This window comes from Cygnus atratus, chromosome 6 (assembly GCF_013377495.2).
Source record: "Cygnus atratus isolate AKBS03 ecotype Queensland, Australia chromosome 6, CAtr_DNAZoo_HiC_assembly, whole genome shotgun sequence".
Taxonomy (NCBI): Eukaryota; Metazoa; Chordata; class Aves; order Anseriformes; family Anatidae; genus Cygnus; species Cygnus atratus.
Window position 1 is genome coordinate 19,256,079 of NC_066367.1, and position 14,218 is coordinate 19,270,296.

The window sequence follows — 14,218 nt, forward strand, 5'->3', positions numbered from 1 at the left end:
GGTGGTGTGGGCCGCTGACATCTCAGTAAGTGCTTGGTGCCTCGGGCTGCTGATCTTCCACATCCCCTTACCAAAGCCAAATTAACACGGACAGCTCGTGTGACTCAAGTGGAGCGTGTGTGCGCAGCATTCAGTGAGCGGAAATTTTCAAAAGCAACGAGTCAGCTCCAGAGATGGTTAAATTCTCTGCTACTGCAAATTCCAGTAGAATCGTAGAGTCACAGAATATCCCCAGCTGGAGGGGACCCACAAGGATCATCGAGTCCAACTCCTGGCACCACACAGGTCTACCAAGCGATTCAGACCACGTGACTAAGAGCACAGTCAAAACGCTACCTAAACTCCGACGGGCTTGGTGCCGTGACCACGTCCCTGGGGAGCCTGTTCCAGTGCATGACAACCGTCGCAGTGAAGAACCTCTTCGTGATATCGAGCCTTAACCTCCCCTGTTGCAGCTTGACACCATTCCCTCGGGTCCTATCACTGTTCACAGTGGTTTATTTACAGTCACTAGGTCTACGTTTATGTCTGGTGAGGATATCTTTTGAATTCCTGCTGACTTGCACTGGATAAAGACTGTGCTCCAGCTCTGTCAGCTGCGATCCTGTTACATATCATAAACTAAGCAGGTTAGTTGGTGCTTTGCTGGGATAACCCTCAGAACTGAGGCTGCTGCAGGAGTCACTGCTGGTTATCCACTCCTCTGCAGTCTTCTACGCGAGTTGAGGTTCATACTACACCTTAAGAGAAATTATAAAAGCTGTTGTCTGGACACCCTTGATCGTTAAATAACCGCCATGCATTTCACAAGAGTTTGGGTGTTACCATTCAGGGAAACTAAGTGCATATCAGTGAAACTGTCAAAGAAAATTGTATGATGTACAAGAAAAGGGGTTCCATCTTTCTACAGAGATGGAAATATGATAGTAATAAACTTCCACAAACAGTTGTCATCTTTTGAATCTTTTTACTGGGTTTTCTAATATCACTTATGATAATGCTTGCACCTTAGAACAGGATTTTTCTTTAATGTTTTAGATACGATTTTTGTTTGGCCATGTAATAGTAATTTTATATTTAAAGTTTTCTAATAATATTTTTCAAATTTATGTTTAACATTATGAACACGGGAATCAGATATTTCACATTTGTGATGAATTTAGCCAATTGATTTCTGATAATTGATTTTCAATATTGAAGCATATTTCTTTATCCTGAACCTACATATACCTGTTGAATGTCATGTTATTATTTCTTTGTATTAGTCTTTCATTTTAGAAAATATGATAAGTACAGTAGCTACTTTTTGCAGCTCTAACATCCCCTTTCTTCTTTGTAAATGATAGTTGTAGTTTTCAAACAGCTCTATTTGGGTCAATACAGCAGTGACACGAGCATTGGCAGAATGCTAACTCTGCAAATGCATGTTTTTTATTTTTTATTTATTTATATTTTTTTAGGAGTCATTGATCTCGCAAGTGACAGCAGTTCAAAATTAAATAATCTGATAAAATTTTCTTCAGGTGGGAGTCTCATGAGGTATGTGGTGGGAGGACAGAGTTGAGGAAGCATACTATTTGTGAATGCTTACTGGTGAGTGTTTCCTCTTAGCCTCAGCTTGTTGGTGACCGTATCATTTGGCATGGTGAACCCCAATTGCGCAACAATCTCTAAGAATGTGAAGTTACAGTGTAAGGTGGCACATTTCTGTCTGTAGGACTGGGAAAATGGTAGCTTTTAGTTTTTTTTTTTTGTTTTTTTTTTTTCATTAGGTTTAGGATGAATGTAGCATGATTAAGACCTGAATGCTTGCTTTAACAGTTTCTGTGTACCCACCTAAACTGAATTAGCGTATTACTGAGAAGCTACTGTGATACCTGCAAAGAAATGAGAAAGATAAATTCAGTCCCTGCTGCAGACAGGCAGGAATCCAGACTAAATGCAAGAAGACATTAGTCAGTTCAGAAGAGCCTCTACTTTTGTCTTCTTGAGAACGTTAGACTTCTGTGCTGCCTGCATTAGCAGAAAGGTAGAGAGAAAAGGCAAGCGGGCCCTCGGCTTGCTTTGTCACCTTGTTGGGCTGCTGGAGAACAGCACTAACTTGCTGTGGGGCATGAGCTTCAGAGCTATGCTGGAGAGGGTAGTTCCTTCATCAAGCAACTGCCACAGCTGCTGTGTCCTCTAGCAGCGAGAGCGACTGGGAGAAGGCAGCTGGCCTACCTTTTTCCATTGAGTAAGCCAGGCTCAATTTTAATATCTTTTTGTTTGGTTGTTTGTTTGTTTTGCTTTGCTTTGTTTTTTTTTTTTCCTTGTATTTCAGGAAAATAAAAGTCCATCTTGTGGACTTAATAGAGTTGAAATAATCAGGAAGATCTCATCCCATAATATAAAAATATAACTTTTCTAGTATCATTATAATAGTCTGTGCTTTTCCCTTAGAAAATTTGCTGCATTGCTAATATCGGTTTCTCTCTGCCCTTCTCCTCCCTTTCCTCTTCCTTCTAGAGGGACGTATTTTTTTCCTGTTGTGTCAAAATAAGGTGATGGCGAATGATGGGCTCTTTCTGAGATGAGAACGCTTTTGCAATCTGATAACCTCTGGCACAAAACACATACACTAGTGAATGGTCCAGCACTTAAGAGTGATTCACTACTAAGCATTATAGAAAATAGGTTTACCAGTTGAAAATTTTCAAGGCAAGTTCTCCTTCTTCAGTGTGGTCTGTGTACGGTGCTCTCATTTTTTTCTATTATGTGGTTAAGAAGAGAGGAGATAATGAGAGCTTCTTAAGGGATCCTGTAATGCACCAAAACCCACACTAGTTCTAATGGTTTTAAGAGAGAGTATGAAAACTGCCAAGAGATCAGCCAAAAGGAACTATTTTCAGATGTGTTTTATGCCAGGCTATATTCTACCCTCAGTTTGTATACCTAGCTCCTGTTAACCTTTACAGAAATTTTGTGTATTCATCAAAGGGAAAATATGTTTTAATATTTGTTAAGGTGATAACAGAGTCACTTTTGTATATATTATTATTGGTGTTATTAACCAAAAAGATAACAGGATAAATAATGAGAAAGAAAGTGCTCACTTTTAAAAACTTCAGGAATTCTTCAGGAATTTTTCTTCATGTAGGCAGAAAGGGTATCCTATATAATCTTCTAAAATATATTTTAGGCTAAAATAAAGATAAACAAAGGCACAGTAAATATTAAGATTAACTAAAAATTAATGTACTTTTCATCCAGTAATATGAAAATATCTCATTCTAGAAATGTTAAATAATTACCTATATGAACTATGTCATCATTATTTACAAATGAAGTAATAGAGTTAAAAATACTATGTAACAAGACCCCAGGAAATAGAATTTAGGATTCCTAGCTTCCAGTTTTATATTTTTATTGCAAAGTAATACTTATTCTTCTGTGGCTAGTATTTAAAAAAGAAGATTTACAATTAACTTTTCATCATTTCACGTTCTTTTGGGAATTAGTTGAATCATTCACTTGCGGCATCACAAAGTTGTGTTCTGGTACCCTGGAGTCATTTTACTGCTAAGAGCTATGTAAATAGAGAGGTTTTTTTTCCTTTTTTGGGTCTTCAAAAGAAACTTGCTAATGTTTTGGAAGAAGGTCTGAAAAAAAGTTACATGGAATTGCACTGTAGAGCAAACACGTAAGCAGCAATTTCTGATATATTTCTCAGAATATCACCTACTTTTTAACTTAAAAGAATCTTTACTTTTAGTAAAATTGCAAGTCAGTGGATAGTTGGAAATGTATGTATTACTAGCAGAACCCAAACTACCATGCCTTAGTTCTAAAAAAAGCCTGAGCAGAAAGGAGATGACATAGTAAATCTCCTATAACAGTTAGTGCAGCCATCTGGTTTTTGGTAAGGACCCTGCTAGAACATATCACGAACAGTAAATCAAGTACAATGAGAAGGGACCAGATAACAAGGATGTGTTCCATGTCCCAAACAACTTGCAAGGGCTTGGTCCAAAGCAAAAGTAGCCCTTCTCTGGCTGCGTATTCACCAGAGTATTATGGAACTTCAGCCTCCTTGTTCACAGAGATAGCATGCTCAGTGATGTTTAACCCTTATATAATTTGGAATGTCTGTAAAGTGTTTTCCTGCTGATCTTGCAGCAGTCTTTATTTTGAAAGTCTGATTGGCTGTCAATGAAGAATGTTGGAGTTAAACTGTATTTGAATTTGATTCTGATTTTTGTTACATTTCAAGAATGTTAACATTGGCCACTGAGAATTTGCAAAATCAGCGTGCATTCCTGTGAAAAAACCTTAGAAAAAAGTTCTAAAATCAAACCACATACAATGTCAGAATAAAAGTGTTTTTCTAGCGTATATGTGTGCAAGTGGATACTCTGTTGCTGGCAAATTTATATCCGATAAATGCTTTTAACAACGGGTGTCATCACTGCAGGTCTCAATGTCTCTGTTTTCAGTTTCCTGTGGAGTCAAGTCTGTCCTTCCTGCCAGAAAAAAAGTTTTGCAAGATATGAGTCTGTTTGTGTCAGAGAAGCAGATTGTTGTTGTTCTTGTTGTTTTGTTTTCAGTTAATTTGCAGTTAATTTGCTAATGCAATCTTCTCTGTCAGGATTTTTAACAGGAAATTGGATGGATGTTATGCGTTGAATTACACTGATTTTGCTAAACCAGGTTGTACTAGATGATCTCTGATGCCCTTTCCAAGTCTGTGTTCCTATGCTACTATGAGTAGGGGAGGAAAAAAAACCCTGCTGTAATTCACTTGATTTTAATAAAATAAATATATATGTTTATAGCTGTGGGAAGTCCATTAAGTTTACAGGAAATAGAATATGCTCACGTATTTAAAAATTCCTACATGATAGTGCAGCTTTTATTCTGCATTACTTATCCAAAGTAGAGTATAACCTCTAAAATCTATTTTTTTGTGGCCATGTAACAAAAATTAAACATTATTATTATTTTTGTTAGCATTGTGTAGTAGTGCTAGCAAGCTCCAATGTATATTTACAGATACTTACGTAGGATCAGACCCTATTTACTGATGTTTTTAAAATCAGTGGAGGTATGTGATATTTAAGCAATACTCTAAGTAATCAGGAGAATTATTTTTTAACTATAGTCATAACAGGAAAAAAAATATAATTATTTAGTACCTGATAAGTGGCTGCAATTCAGGAGTAAGGAGAAAAATCCCTTATAGATGCTGACTCTCTCCATTGTGTATGTCCGCAGACAGTTACTGTCCATCTATTATGATATATTTACAGCCATTTAGAGTTCAAGATGAAATAAAAATGCAAATCCATTAGATTTTATCATTTTTATCTTTTATTTATCATTTTATGTTTACTGATAAGTCAATCATTTTGTACAGTTTCTTCCTCAGAGACAGAATCTTGTTCCTACTATGTAGGAAAATTGATCTTAAAATATAATATTTTTCCAACTCTTGTCCTTCCTACAGAATCTTGGGTCAAGTGTCTTATGTCTTTTTCCTCCTTGAAATCAAGGAAGAAGTGTGTTGCAACCAGTAGCTTTTGCCACTGATTCCTGTTACAGACATGTCTTCAGTTTCTCTTAGTTTCAGTCTCTTAATAGTAGTGTAAAACTAACTATAATTATTTCAATAACAATGTTTCTTACAGCTAAAGCTATGTGAATTGATATTTGAAAGGAAGCTTTTTGAATGGCAGATACAATGTGTAATTTTGAGTATTATAAAAATCGTATCTTCATGATACAGATCATAACTTCTTTACTAACAAAGAAATCAACAACTGAATAATATCTGTATGATTTCTGAGCTCTTTTTCCTGCCACCTTTCACAAGGTGATTGAGGTACCCTCATGACACAGGTATGAGGTATGGATGACAAGTGTTATCCACAGTTTTACAGGAGTTAACACCAAATCAGGGTTGCACAGATATTCAAGTAGAAAAATGCAGTTCTGACTCCTGGTTCCAAGATCAACTCAGAAGAACATACTAGTTTTCTTAAATATATTAAAAAATTAGAAGTAAACATTTTCAATGACTGAAAATCCTTATATTTTTATGGTTAAAAGGTGACCTTCTACCTTTTAGAATGTAGAAATATGTATGGGCCAGTGTTTGAACTCATGAAATGTACTAAAGCAAATTTTGTTCCTATTTCCATTGAGAAGGCAAATTACTTTTCATAGAAAAGGATCAAAAGCATCAGAGAGTGGATATGCAATGTTAATAATAGGAGGTGGGACAGTGAGGGTAGAAGAATTGATGGGACACTTACGGTTCAAGGAATTCAGCACTTTTCATTTATGCTGGAAAAAATGTAAATGATGTCACCCTTACCTCCCAGTGCAAAGTTATCAGACAGACATCACTAAGTGCATCATGTATCTGACACTAAAATGGCTGAAATGTTATTTTCTTCTATTTCTTTTCTTTTGGAAATCTTACAATATCTTATTGCAAATGAAAGAAAAATCCAGATATAATTGTGCAAGAGACAAAGATCTGGCGATAGTCTCAATTCTGGATTATTGCTGTTATATCTCAAAGCTAATTGAAATCCAAGATTTAATGAGACACTGACAAATACCTTTCTGCCCCACTGAAAATGTAATCTTTTTGTTGAACATTTTGTCCTAGTAAATTCCATCTGCAATAGGAATAGGCATTTCGCATTTGAATCAAGAAGGTCACTACTTTGGATCAGATGATACAGTATACACTCCAGTTGCCTTTAGATGAAATTGATCCTTTACTGTGTTGAACATAAGACTCTGAATTTTTACACCTAATTATTTATTGTTTCAACTAGATGAATTTGTAATGCTGACACTACTGTCACTTTTTTGATATATCAGTGTGACAGTTCACTTAAAAACCAGTTATTCCCTAGATGGTAATATATTTTAAATATTCAGTTGCATTTCTTTAGTAAATAGAAGAGTAAGATCACAGTGTTATATCGATAATATATTTGATCATTTGATAGAATGAAACATTTGATAATGTTTTCCTCGCTTTTGCAGCAGTAAAGCAATAATTCTATGAATAATGACTCAAACTTGTTTGAATAAACTTACTTCTATATATCTAGAAACTAACTGTAAACTGTGTACCTAACATTTTGCTTATTTTACTTATGAATAATTTGAGAGGCACCATGAAGCTGGATGGCAGTTGCAGTGTGGTAGCTGTTCTTCGGTGTTAAAACTTTCATTACCTCCCTTTGTGAATGTGGCTTGTTATTTTTTCTAACGTAAGGTAAATTATATTGCATGCACATATAAAAACAGATTTTTTTCCTCTTTTGTTTTGACATGAGAATATGTGCTTAACATTTTCATTTCATATCAAGTGTGTGTATTATTTCTTAAAAAATATGGGAAGAGATCTCTGGCTATGGAAAGGATAATGTGAAAGGCATAAATAGCAGCTAGTCTCTGCAGATATGAACCTGTTCCTATTTAAATTGATGGATGTTTTGTTGCTGACTGAAGAGAAAGCAGGATCAAGTCCTCAACTCTTTCTGAAAATCAGTTAGATAAGTTCCTAATAGTCTTTCATGCCTTTGAAAATCTCTCTAAATTACTGTTGGAAATCAATCAAATAGTAGAGTTCATTTTATTTAAATAAATTCCACAATATTGTGTAAAATGAAAGGAAATATCTTTAATTTACTAGCTTTTTTATTTATCTAAAATATTAAGTCATATCCAGGGCTGTCAAATCCCCTTGTTTTATTTGCTGAAACATGCAGGACTCAAAATGTTAATGTGGCTCTGTATGTATGTGAATTCTCTCTGCAGTGCGAAGAATAGGGCTAGTACTAGGAAGCTGAGAGCTGAGAAATTGCTATATTGGGCATGGGACTGAAATACATTTAAAATAGAGGTTTTATATGATACTGTAACAATTGAAAATCCTGTGTGTCTTTTAAGAAAATGTTGGGGGTGCTTCTAGAAGTTTTATAACCAATACTAAATTTGTCTGTTCGGTAATAGTGAATGACCTAAAATATTATCATTAAGGAAGACTAAACAAAAAGTAAAAGGAAGACTAAACAAAAAGTAAAAACTGTGGCTCATTCTGATTTGAATTTATCTTGAATTTTCCTTTGTTCCCAGGAGATTCAGCAATGGCCAAAAACTTCACGACAGAAGCTGGCAAATGTTGCAGCATAATGTTTGCATAAAGTTAATTTTTCCATTTCTCCCATCTTGGCCTACTGTATTCCAGGGTCAATAATCTGTTTCCTTAAACTGCATTGCTGTTAGGCGTTATATTGACCTTGAGATCATATAATGCTGTGTTATATATTATGCTACTCTGCCATATTTACATAGAGAACAGCATAGTATTTTGAAATCTTAGCTGGTTTTATGCCTTTATAGATTTAAAATTACAACATCAACATCTATTTCATGTGATTAAGATACATTTACATAAATGAGATACATTTATGATTATATAAATTAAAATTATATAATGTATGGAGTATATCAATACATGCATATAATACATACATAAATTATTAATAATCAATATAACACAGATACTGAGGTTATTACTCATTTTATTTAAGAAACTCAGATAGTGAGTCAAGTCCAAAGATGCTTTAAATACCTTATGACTGTAATACAAACAGAGAGGAAAGAAGCTCCCTGAAGAATTTCAAAACAATTTTCTGAAGTGGTATTTCAGGAGTTGTCATATATTACTTAATTATTAGGAGGAGAAGGATAATAAATGTGAATGAAAATAAGGAACTATCATAATTGGTAACTATTTAATAAAAACAACTATATCAGTATATATTAGCCAAATATATACAATTTGTGAAAACTACTGAATACATTCTCTTCAAACTGAAAGTGGTAAAATTGGACCTTTATTCTGAGAACAAACATTAAATACTAGCCTTGAGATAATTGTTTTGGAAAGTTATTTTAAGCTAATGAAAACAAGGTCATACAATAAAGGTGCCATTTCAACCATATAATAGTAATAAAATCAGCTAATGCAGAAGTGCATTCTGGCAAGAATAAATAAGAATTGCAAAGACTGATATGGCCAGTATGGAATACAGAAATGTATCCAAGTGAGTAAACATCAAATGAAGGATTATTCTCACTTGTGAAGAATCCATTCCAGCAGGAAATTGAACCATGGACTATTGCATCTGAAATTAGTAGGACTCCCTAGAGTGCTAAAAGGGAATCTGCAGGTTCTGTTATTGGTAGGCCAAAGATCTCTGTGCTGTACTGTAGTGCACAAAAGTATATGTCCCTCGGATTTCCTGTTTAGTCAAAGGTCTTATCTTAGAATGCTAATCAGAGCTCCGTGTTCTGGGTTTTCAAAAGTATAGGTTAAGTTCTCTATCCTGTTGTTTAGTGTTTGAACACAAGAAAGAAGTTCTGATTTTCTGAATGTTATAAGATCAAAAATAGTGTCATATTCTGAAATGACTTGAAAGGAAAATAGAAGTTTCTAAAATGCTATAAAATGTACAAACTTGCAATAGTAACAGTATCAACAGAAAAAGAGAAATGATAAGCGTTGAAGGAAAAGTATTTTGTTTCATGTTTTGTTTGAAGTGGAAAGAGGCTATCCAAAGCACATAACCAGACATATGAAACTGAGTGTCAGGAGACTGGGAAGGTGTGGAGGAGGGATATTTTGAACCTCAGAATAAAGACATTAGGTTTACATCAAAATTGATTTTTCTACTGAAGGATCTGCCAAAATGATGGTGCTAGAATATATTGATGCAATAACATCCTAAGTATATTGCATATGTCTCAAACAATTTCCAGAACACCACTCTAGTCCACTACAGAGCAAAGAAATTATTCATGGATAATGAGTTGAAGAGAGAAAAGATTTTTACATACCTTTGTTAATATGGTATAAAACCCAGAAAGAACTGCTGAACAAGGTATCGAACAATTGGATACTTTTAACAAGACTGTGCGAGTCAGAGACAATGTTAATAATGTATGTATAATATCCGCCATAAAAATAAAAGCTTTTGTACTTGAAGTCCTGAGCCTAATAATTCAAAATATATGTATTTGAACTGTTGTCATAGAGACAGGAGATAAGTAAGTGCAGATAAAATCATGAAATCATTATTTCTCTCAAACTGACACTGAGTTTGGGTTACCAAGGGAAATTACTTTGGAGTTTGATTTTGTAGCTAAAATGAACTCCAAGAACTATAATAAGTTCAACAGTAAATTACAGATATTCAGCCATGCAAAGAAAAAATAAAAATTTTTAAAAAAGAGCCCTAGCACATCTCAAATGGGTATAAATGAAGACATGCAAAGTCAACAGTTCCTTTGAAAACTGCAGTCAAACAACACAACTGTGTTTTACTTGAATAGCATTTTTGTTTGGAAAAGGATTGCATTTGGGTAACCTGGTCTAGTGGTAGGTGTTCCTGCCCATGGCAGGGGGGCTGGAATTAGATAATCTTTAAGATCCCTTCCAACCCAAACCATTCTGTGATTCTGTAATTATGAGATTAAGTCTCTGGACTTAAGAGGTAATGTGGTATATAGTAATGATACTACAAAGGAATCTACAATCTTATTGGATTTTCTTGTTGACTTTGTATTAGTGGTATTGTATGTTATAATTACCAGGAAAGTGTCCTGATTAGGAAAGCTATGATATATACTTTTTTATCTTAGAAACACAGCGTTGCAATCCACTCTTCCCTGTCTGATTTTGCTAATGTTAAAAGCATGTACTTATCCAAGCCATCCTGTTGTTGCTTTTCATTGGTAAGCCTTGTTTGTACTAAAAAGTATTTTTAACTAAACTAACGTATAATTAACACTTCAGTTTTAACTGAACAAAATCCCCTTTTACAGAATCCCCCAAGTTACCTGTATATGTGTCATTTTAATTTGGGATATGGTTTACGTAAACATTTTTCAGTGACTCTCCTAGCTAAAGTAGTTCTCACTGAGCACACCCATTCTCACCCGTATTCCCTTCTTTAATTGGACTGTGTGTTTGTATGCTCACGTGAAGCACTGGATCAATCTTTTAGTATAGTTCACCATGTAACCCTGCTCACACATTAGCTTGATGGATGAGGAAGTTTTTAGTCAGAAACAAAGGTGAGAGGTCATGGAAGTTCTTCTGTTCATGTGCTTATTCTTAGCTTATTCTTACTGCAAGGTAGGATATGTTAATTTCATCCGCTTTCACCAAGTTTTCACTGAATGGACCTATAGAGAACATGTATGTACAGCATTAGGACTATTTTGCAAGCCTTCATAACTTGATTATTTTCAATGCTGTGTCCAGATGTGTAATACTAGTGGATTAGGGCTTGTCGTATACAAACCTGTCCTAACATTTTTGAAGAATCAGACTTCTTAGCAGAATATCCCAGCAACCAGAACTGTTTAGAAGAGTCCAGTTAAGATATGGTTAAGTATTTTTGCCAACCTTTAATGAAAAAGACATTGTTATAAAACTTGTAGTAGCAGCTAGGAAACGTAAAAATATGTTCAAGTTGATGAAAACTAAATTGGTATGTCCTCTGCCATCAAATGATATGTGATTTGATTATATATCCAGAAAGGAAGCTTCATATTTATGACAGCTACATTTCCAGTAATGTAGTAATGAATTGCAGCATATCTTTCCAGTGCTTTTTGACCCAATGGAACATAAAAGATTTTTCATTTTGTTTATTCTGTAACAAATGGCTGCATGTGTGTGCTAACACTGTAATAAACGACATTGGTTTGTGTGATGTTAATGAAAAATCTCATCCAGAAAGTATGTTTATTTCAAGCAAATCAGACGTATTCATGATTTCATCTTTGGAGTGATATACAGACACTTGTAGAAATGTAGGCCAGATCCCCTTAGACCTTCAGTCATAGTTGAAGTCAATACCAGCAGTTAAAGTCAGTATTTGGTAACTTATTTACAATACTCAGTTAAAAGCTTTATTCTTATTATTTTGTATATATTGCACACATAAATAGGGGTCCTAGTCAGGAACAAGGACTTTCCTATACAATGGATTATACAAATAAAAAGTGAAAAGATGCTTCTTTGCTGAAGGTTTGTAAAATTCAGGTATAAAATTGGTTGGACGAAGGTGTAGGCAGGTTAGTACAGAAAAAGAAAAAGAGTATTGGCTAGTATGATAGATAGTGATTTCACGATATCAGTGATTGAAAGCATTGCAAACTTTTGGGGAAGTATCATGGAACTGGACAGTTTTAATGGAAGTGCTCCAGAGAGCTGGCAAAATTGGATCCTAACAGCTTAGGCAACTACTTACTGTGTCATGATAAGTAAGCAACACTAAAATGATGGCAAATAACTATATCTTTTGTATAGTTTTTTAAAAACATTTTTACAAGTAGAATACAAGAATGAGTACTCACAAACTGGCAGAAGCTAAGCCATGCTTAAATGCACACTAAAAACACATAAAGGGCAGTTGTGCAGAGTAAAGTTCGTGTATTTGACTCCTACCATATCTCATTAAGCAGATACGTCCTTAAAAGAGCATTAACTGAATTTTATAGTTTTAAAACAACAGAAGTTAATTACTGTCTTCCATTTAGAAGAACAGTCAGTTCCATCAGCACAAACAAAATGATGGCACTTAAAGCTGCCTTGATAGTTACCTCTACCAACCTGTATTATAGGTGGTATGTAAAGGAAAAAAAACCTTTCACTTCCAAAGTCAAACCTGAGGTGAAGGGTTAAGAAAAAATCTTTTTATGTAAACAGTAGATGTACTGGATTTATGTCTTTGAAATATGGACAGTATTTATAAAACCCCTCTATGTCTTTATTTCAGAGGAAGAATGCAGCTGCACATTAATGTATTATAAAACATTTCAGAGTAAAATGCATGCTGAAATCCAAGTGATGTCATTTGTCTTACAACTTTGGCACTAAGCAAAAAAAATCTTCAATAATAATGTTGGTTTTGAACCAATGATCTTGATATGTCCCTTCTCTCAATGTGTTTGACAAAAAAAAAAAGTACCATCAGACAAAAAGTCCTTAATTGGTTTGTAACCCAGCGCATCAGAAAAGCTCTAACAGTTACGTTCTGTGGCTGCAGTTTAACTTTGAATGTAAATGCTCAAGCTTCTGATAGTCCATTGCTTACACAGTGCTGCAGTTGTGTAAAATTACTTACAACGTCAGCAGGAACTGCAGATGTACATGGGATGTTGGGTTGGATATGGATCTCAGCGACCTGAGGAAGAGGGTGAACAGTAGCTGAACTATAGCAAAGTATGAATTCTATAGTATATGTACTGTAGCCCATGTTCATATGTCTGTATCAGCATACACTCACACATACACACTCAGTAGTCAAGGCACATCCTTTTTATAAAAACCTTTATATTGCACAATTATGCCATTTCTAAACTATTTATGTAGTATCTATCAACCGGGAAGATACACATTAAAGAGAAATCTTCATGCTTCCAGAAGGAGGAACAGAACTCTTCTGTTGTGAAAGCCAGCTAAATGTGCATTTCTACAGTTGCTTATACAGTAGGAGGTGATTTATTAGGCCATTATTATGTGTGTAATAGCCCAAAATAAAAGGTGATTTGACACTTGGCAAAAATAATAGATTTAGCATGTTCTATGTTTGTTGATAACACTTTTTAAGGTTTTAAAGTTCATCCATATATTTTGGATCATGACAAACTCATGGCTCAAATGATTGCAGGGACAGAACCTCCAATTTTATATACGTGTATGATATATAGACTATTGCAATATTTTTATTTACACAAAATCAGAAAAAAATGGTCTACAGAATGCATGTCTATCTCCCACAAATCAGCTAGTGCCAGCCATACACACATGCATGCACCTGCAGAGCTGCGTGTTATTTTTTTTGTTCTAAGAGATGTCTAAACTCAAAGTAAATAGGCAGAGTTCCTTTAGCTACTCTTCACTTAGCTACTCCTTTTATACGTAGATACAGAAAAGTATTGTAATTGTATGTGTTTAAACATGGCTGTTCTAAGGAAGTAATCAAAATGTCAGTACAAAATGAGAGAGAAAAAGGGCAAGCATAATATGGAGTCACATTTTGCTTTTCAAACTTTAATAAAGAAGGGGAAAAGCAGAAAATCTTTATTTTTAAATGATTTTTCAGACTTCAAATGTCACAGGAAATTAATTGGTTAAAAA